Source organism: Tachyglossus aculeatus, unplaced genomic scaffold (genome assembly GCF_015852505.1).
Source record: "Tachyglossus aculeatus isolate mTacAcu1 unplaced genomic scaffold, mTacAcu1.pri SUPER_32, whole genome shotgun sequence".
In the NCBI taxonomy this organism is placed as follows: Eukaryota; Metazoa; Chordata; class Mammalia; order Monotremata; family Tachyglossidae; genus Tachyglossus; species Tachyglossus aculeatus.
Window position 1 is genome coordinate 268210 of NW_024044838.1, and position 8393 is coordinate 276602.

The 8393-nt window shown below is 47.0% G+C and overlaps 1 non-coding gene across 1 annotated transcript; it reads left to right on the forward strand.

Annotated features, from left to right (window-relative positions):
• Positions 1-818: 818 nt before the first annotated feature.
• Positions 819-956, forward strand: LOC119921939. The gene has a single exon (XR_005448612.1). It is a non-coding gene; the product is annotated as a small nucleolar RNA SNORA7 (small nucleolar RNA).
• Positions 957-8393: the final 7437 nt, after the last annotated feature.

The window sequence follows — 8393 nt, forward strand, 5'->3', positions numbered from 1 at the left end:
TAGGCCTTGATGGCGTCGATAAAGGAATCAACATTAATTCCCACAGGAGTAAATATATCATTTGCACGTACTGAGAACCTACAGAGTTCAATAGTATTAGTACAAATTCATTCATTCATTCAATCGTATTTATTGAGCGCTTACTGTGTACACAGCACTGTACTAAGCTCTTGGGAAGTACAACTTGGCAACATATAGAGACGGTCCGTACCCAACAGTGGGCTCACAGTCTACAAATGATTCCTGCTGTCAAGGAATTCCAAGCTCACAGTCTTGTCGGAGTGGCATAGTGTAGTGGAAAGGGCACAGTCCCTGGAGTCGGAGGACTTGGGTTCTAATTCTGGCTCTACCACCTGACAGTTGTGTGACCCTGCACAGCATACGTAACTTCTCTGAGCCTAAGATTCCTCATCTATAAAATGGAAATTCAAGGCCTGTTCTCCCCCCTACTGAGACTATGAGCCCCGTGTAGGATAGAGACCATGTCCTACCTGATTACTGTGCTTCTACCCCTGTACATGCTTCTGTGCTTGGTGTATAATTAACATTTAACAAAAGCCACAAGTATTATTATTATTATTATTTGGGAGACAGAAACTAAAATAAATTGCAGAAAGGAGACTACCAGAGAGCATAAAGAGATGTATTGCTGTGAAATGTCGTAGGTCAATCAATGTATTTATTGAGCAGTCACTGTGTGTACAGCATTGTACTAAATGCTCGGGAGAGTCCAACATAATGGCGTTGGTAGGTACATTCCCTGCCTACGAAGAGCTTACAGTCTAGAAGTGATTTTATACTCAAACTAATATCTTCAGCCCCTCTCAGGATCGAACCTGGAGAGTTTCCAGTACGCTACCAGTCTCGTCTACAGGAGGGAGAGTCAAGCAGAGTCCTACCCATTCCATTCCTAGCTTGACCAGTGGCTAGCGAGTGGAAGGCAATCTGCAACAAGTCAAAACTCACCTGTGCTGGGCAGAAACGGCATAGTTGAGAGTCGAGGGCAGAGACTCTGGTTTACTGCATGAAAGAAGGCAATGATAAACCACTGCCATGTTTACCAAGAAGGCTTTATGGATAAACTACCAGCAGTCATTCGAGCATGTGTATCCAAAGACTTTTCTTGGTAAACATAAAGAAGTGGTTTACCATTGCCTCCTTCCACGCAGTGAAAACCTGAGTCTCTGTCATTGTCTTTGATGCATGTTTTGATCATTTGTTCATCTACTTTTGACGATTTCCCAGGCTGCTGCCATCCAGCACAGTTAAACCATCTTTGTCTGACCCTTCTGCTTAGACCTTTTTGTTATGGGTAATCCCAGCGAGAGTACCTCTCAATGGCATATCTCTAAGCTACATTGGCATACGCCAACTCTCCTGCCACGGTAAGGCATTGATTCATAGGAGAACTTCCGTTCAGAAGAATTGATGATGATACTGGAGTTTTTCCCAGAATTAGTCACGCTCTCCCACCCCTGATAATCACATTCCCACTGAAAACGTTTTTGACATAAAGGAACCACTGACAGCCGAAGTGACTGTTGTCGGTGCGAATGCTCGGTTGTAGCATCCGAGCGTGGCAAGTGGTTGCCATGGTAGCTGAGGTGGGTTGCTGGAGGGAGGAGAGCTGTGTCAGTTATGGGGCCACTGGTTGATAGAGCACAGGCCTGGGAGTCGGAAGGATGTCGGTTCTAATCCCAGTTCCCTCACAAGTCTGTTGTGTGATCTTGGGCACGTTACTTCACTTTCCTGTTCCTCGGTTACCTCATCTGTAAAATGGGGATAAGAATATGAGCCCCATGATGGACAGGGACTGTGTCCAACCTGATTAACTTGTGATTAACCCAGCGCTTAGAACAGTGCTTGGCACACAGAAAATGCTTGACACGTACCAAAAGTATTTATTATTTATTATTGCTGGCAAGCAATTCCCCTCCTATAAACCTGCCCTGTTTGGGCTACGATCTTGGTCTGAATTAGTCTCTCCCCTCTTCTAGACTGTGAGCTCGTTTTGTGCAGGTATTGTCTCTATTTGTCGCTAAATTGTACTTTCCAAGCGCTTAATGCAGTGCTCTGCACACAGTAAGCCCTCAATAAATACGATTGAATGAGTGAAGGAACTCTAACCTGTTCCCCGAGTGTGAGAATCTCCCCAGACGGCTCCATGTCTGGTTTCATCCATCTGGTTCCATGCTGCCTCTCTCCACCCCTGCTCACTCTCACCAGGGCAGCTGGGGCTGGCGGGGGGCACCGACCTCCTCTGGGCCGGGCTGGTCTCCTCTTTCACCTCTGATTCCTGGGTTCGGTCAGCCACAAAGGGACAGCCAGGAGCCCTCAGCCACTCTCCGCTCTCCCATGGATCCTGACCTGCTCTAAAGATAGACCCTGTCCCCATAGATAAAGCAGTCGCTGCTCCGAGGGGAATCCCTGGGGGACCGGCTTGGCCCCCAGTGGAGGGACCTCGTGGGCCAGGTGACCCGAGAACCCTCTGGTCACATGGTTCCTGAGGCCCTCCAGAGATAAGGACCTGGCACTCCCAACTGCAGCAACGGTCCTGGCCTGTGATGTTCCCATGGCAACAACAGCACCAGCATAATTTAGTGGAAAGAACCTGGGCACGAAAATCCCATCTCCCACGAATGCTTTCCGGGTGACCTTGGGAAAATCATTTCACTTCTCTGGGCCTCAGTTCCCTCAACTGTAAAATGGAGATGTCACGCTAGTTCTTCCTCCTAGGTAGACTGTGAACCTCATGTGGGACAGGGATTGTATGCAACCTGATTGTTTTGTATCTATACCAACGCTTAGAACAGTGTTTGGCACGAAGTAAGTGCTTAACAAATACCATAACAAAAATAGACTGTATCCTCATATCTTCATTGGGGTAGTACGACTGGTTACTCGGAGTAACCAAGGGAGAATCAGAGCCCTCAACACAGGGATTGGCAAACTCAGTTAGTGTCTGGAGAGTAGACATAGCTTGGCCTGTGGAAAGAGCCGGGGCCTGGGAGTCAGAGAACCTGGGTTCTATTCCCGACTTCTGCTGTGTGACCTTCGGCAAGTCACTTCATTTCCCAGTTACACCCTCTGAGAGTCTGAGAGTTCCATGTCGCACAGGGACTGTGTCCAACGTGATTATAAAAATGATGGCACTAATTAAGCGCTTACTATGTGCAAAGCACTGTTCTAAGCGCTGATTATCTTGTATCTTTTCCAGCATTTAGCCACAGGTGAGCTGGGTGACCCTGGACAAGTCGCTTCACTTTTCCTGTCCATCAGTCTCCTTATCTGTAAAATGGGGATTAAATCCTATGCCCTCCTTACTTAGATTGTGAGTCCCATGTGGAGAAGGGCTATAACCAACCTGGCTATTCCTGCATTCATTTATTCAATCGATTTATTGAGCACTTACTATGTGCAGAGTACTGTACTAAGGGCTTGGAAAGTACAATTCAACAACAAACAGGGACAATCCCTGCCCGCAACGGACTCATAGTCTAGAAACGGGGAGACAGCCATCAAAACAAGTAAACAGGCTGTCAAATGTGAGGAACAGTTTCCATGATTGTGTCCCTTCTCTCTTGTCACTCTCTGGCTTTCTGATTTTCATAACCACCAAGAGTGATCTAAAAATTGATAGAATTATCATTATCATCAGTAGTAGTATCAACATGAGCATTATTTAATTTATTAAGAATTTACCTGCAATAGACTGCCTCGTGCTGGAGTAGAAACAAACTAATCAGATCGGACACGTTTCCTGACCCGTAGGGGCTCAGATTGTAAAAGAAAGAGAGAGCACATATTTAACCCCGATTTTACAGAGAGACTCAAAGAGTTTACGTGGTTGGACCAAGGTCAAACAGCAGGCCGGTCACAGAATCGGTAAGCCCTTTCAAATCTCATGATTCCCAGCCACATGCTCATTCCCTGAGCCATGAGGCCGCCCAAACAATCACTTATCAGTCATTCGTTCATTCAATCAATCATAGTTATTGAGTGCTTACAGTGTGCAGAGCACTAGTAAGCTCTTGGAAAGTACCATTCAGAATAAAGAGAGGCAATCCCTGCTCACACCGGGCTCACAGTCACACACTTCTTATCAACCTCTGTCCCAGACATTGACAAATCCACAGACGCTGGACTTTCTCTTTGGACAGCTCTTTATATAGATACCCCTGATGAGTTATGGGATAGTCAACAAAAGGAAACAGGCATTTTGTCCCTAGGGGACGGAGGAGATACCTCCCCTTTAGGACTCTCTCCAGGGCAGCCTTCACGTCCCGGTTCCTTAAGCTGCGGATGAAAGGGTTCAGGGTGGGCCGCACTACAGGGTAGAACACGGATACCAACATGTACAGGGTCGAGGGGGAGTCTGACACGGGCTTGAGGTAGGCAACGGATCCAGTCGAGAGGAAGATGGAGACGATGCTGAGGTGTGGCAGGCAAATGGAGAAGGCTTTGGCCCGGCCCTTGGTGGCCGGCAAACTCAGCACGGCAAGGAAGAAACGCAGATAGGAGATGATGATGAAGATGAAGTAGACGACACCTAAAGATACCTCACCGGTGACGCTTACTCGATGGTGACGTGGTCCTTGGAGCACGTGATCTTCAGATGGAAGGGGACATCACAGAAGAACTTCTGGATCACGTTGGACAGAAGCTCAGGGAGAAAGTTGAGGCTGAATACAAGACCCCATGCAACACCCTGCTGAGCCAGGAGGTGGTCACCATCTTTCCACGGCCATGTTTTTCATGATGAGCTCATAGTTCGGAGGGTGGCAGACGGCAGAGCAGCGGTCGTAGGACATCGCCATGAGGACAAACAGCTCTGAAGTGGCCGCAATGACCACGAGGAAGACCTGGGGGACGCAGCTCAGGAGAAAGAAGGATTTGCAATCGGTCAGGGTGAAGGCGACAGATTTGAGGACAGTGACAGAGTTGTAGCAGAGGTCGAGGACGGTCAGGTTCCTGAGAAAGACGTAAATGGGGGTGTAGAGGCGCCAGTTGAGGGCGGCGATGGCAAAGATGAGGATATTCCCTGTCAGGGCCACCAGGTAGACCACGAGGTACAGCTGCATAGATCAACTGCAGCTCCCAGATTTCCGAGGAATTCCCTCACTGTGGAAACGTTGGACATTTTGGGGAGGCAGCATTGATTTTCTGCATATGATGAGGGAAGAGCCAAAGTTAGAGTCCATTGATGGGATGAGTGAAGGAATTGATGGGACACTTGATGGTGATTCTCTATGGAGAGGAGACAGTTATTGAATTCAAAATGATCTTTGAGTTCACCGTGGAGGCATTGAAGATTTCTGGGGAATGATGTCGACTTCCTGCACAGGACGAGGGACGACTTCGATTTAGAGACACTGATGCTGGGGGTGAAGAAATAGGAATAAGTCAATCAGTTCTATTTATTGAGTACCTACAGAGGACACGGTATTAATAAATATGATCACTGTCCCCAAGGAGCTTCCATTCTATTGGAAGCACCAAGTTTCGAACTGTGTAGAAGCAGGGTGCTACTGGAAAGAACATAGGCCTGGAAGTCAAAAGACCTGGTTTCTAGTCCCAGTTCTATCAGTTCTCTGCTCCATAGCCATGGAAAAGTGACTTACCTTCTCTACGTCTCAGTTTTCTCAGTAGTAAATTGAGGATTTGATATTTGTTTTCCCTCCTACCTAGTCTACGAATTCCTCGTGGGACATAAACTGTGTTCTACCAGATTGTCCTGAATCTTCCCCAGCACTAAATACTATGCTTAGCATGTAGTAAGCACTTAAAAATATCTAGTCAATTATATTTGGTTGAGGAGACTGAAACTAAAATGAATAGCAGAAATCAGAGGTCAGAGAACATAAAGATAGCAACAAGACTGTTGTGAATTTTTTTGGTGGTTTTATAGTCAAACAAGAAGTGCCTTTATACATAAATTCATCCATTTAGTGGAGATAGAATGAGCCTGTTGGCCAGAAGGAGCTGGATTCTAATCCTATCTCCTCCCCTTGTCTGCTGTTGTGCCAAGGTGACCCTAGGCACCGGCCATCTTGAGGTCAAATGCCACCTCTGACGTAATTCCTCTGGCCAGAGGGGAGCGGGGCGGAAGGATAGGTGTCCCTCACCTCCGTGCTGACCAAATAAGGTATGGAGGCAGGAAGGGGTGGAGATGGAGCAAGCAGAGGACGGAAACGGGAAGGGCCCACGCCACAGGTGATATAAACACCTGTGGCCTCTGACCTTCTGGGCAGAACATCGAGACGGGCACCAGCAGCAGGAGCAGCCGCAGCAGCAGCAACAGCGGCCCACGTGTCTCTGGCCCAGAAGGCCAGACGGCCGCTCTACAACCAGAACAAACACACTGAGGCAAGGGCCGCGGGATGGGTGAGTGTCTCGTGGGTGGGACCCAGGTACCCCGCTGCTGATGGGAATTATGAGTGGATTCCTCCCATGTAGGGAGAGCACATTGTGAGAGCTAGCCGCCCACCACGTGCGCGGGTAATGTAATGAATTCTTCCCATGTGGGAAAGTAAGTGGAGTCTTCCCGAGTGGGAAGTGCACATGGGTGAGAGTTAACCAACTCACCCACGTGCGATTAACGGATGATTGTGTTCCTCCCGTGTAGGGAAGCTCTAATATTGCTAATTGATTATATTCCTCCCGAAAGGGAAGCTCAATCCATTGTGCCTACACAATTACATAAATTCAATTCACCTCGCGGAATAAATTTTATATAAAACTTAGGCTTTCCGTCCCTGGCCTCTCTCTCTCTCGCCTTGCCGATCACAGAACCAACCCGTCCCCGGACGACGGGTGACAGCTGTATGACGTAGGGCCTGTAATTTACCTTCTCTGAGGCTCAGTTACCTCACCTATAAATTCAGGATTATGACTGAAAGCACCATTTAGGTCATGGACTGTGTCCAACCTGATTAGTTTGTATCCACCCCAGTGCTTGGTATAGTACCTGGCATTTCATAAACAATTAACGATTCCATAAAATAAACAACAATAATAAAGTCCGTATATCTATCTATCTATCTATCTATATAGATAGATAGATAGATATACAACTGATTCCATTTGCTCAATATCTGCATTCACACTTGGACACACACAAACACAAGCATACCTCATCATTCATCTAGTCCTTTCCTAAACCATCGCTCAGCATACATCTTCTCCTGTCATTCATTCATTCATTCAATCGTGTTTATTGAGCGCTTGCCGTGTGCAGAGCACTGTACTAAGCGCTTGGGACGTATAAGTCGGGAACATATGGAGACGGTGCCTACCCAACAACGGGCTCACAGTCTGGAAGGGGGAGAAAGACAACAAAACAAAACATGTACACAGGTGTCAAAATCGTCAGAACAAATAGATTCAAAGCTGTATGCACATCACTGACAAAATTAATAGAATAGTAAATATGTACAAGTAAAAGAAATAGAGTAATGAATCTGTACAAATATATGTACATATTAGTAGTAGTCCCGTCTGTACTACTGCATCAGCCTTCTCTCTGTTCTCCCATCCTCGTGTCTCTCTCCACTTCAATCCATACTTCATGCTGCTGCCCGGATTATCTTTGTCCAGAAACGCTCTGGGCATATCACTCCCCTCCTCAAAAATCTCCAGTGGCTACCAATCAATCTTCGCATCAGGCAGAAAATCCTCACCCTCGGCTTCAAGCCTCTCCATCACCTCGCCCCCTCCTACCTCACCTCCCTTCTCTCCTTCTACAACCCAGTCCGCACCCTCCGCTCCTCCACTGTTGATCTCCTCACCGTACCTCGCTCTCGCCTGTCCTGCCATCGACCCCCGGCCCACGTCATCCCCCGGCCCTGGAATGCCCTCCCTCTGCCCATCCGCCAAGCTAGCTCTCTTCCTCCCTTCAAGGCCCTGCTGAGAGCTCACCTCCTCCAGGAGGCCTTCCCAGACTGAGCCCCTTCCTTCCTCTCCCCCTCGTCCCCCTCTCCATCCCCCCATTTTACCTCCCTCCCTTCCCCACAGCACCTGTATATATGTATATATGTTTGTACATATTTTTTTTACTCTATTTATTTATTTATTTATTTATTTATTTGTACATATCTATTCTATTTATTTTATTTTGTTAGTATGCTTGGTTTTTTTTCTCTGTCTCCCCCTTTTAGACTGTGAGCCCACTGTTGGGTAGGGACTGTCTCTATATGTTGCCAATTTGTACTTCCCAAGCGCTTAGTACAGTGCTCTGCACATAGTAAGCGCTCAATAAATACGATTGATGATGATGATGATATACATGTATATTTATATATTCATTCATTCATTCAATCGTATTTATTAAGCGTTTACTGTGTTCAAGAGCACTGTACTAAGTGCTTGGGATGTACAAGTTAGCAACATATAGA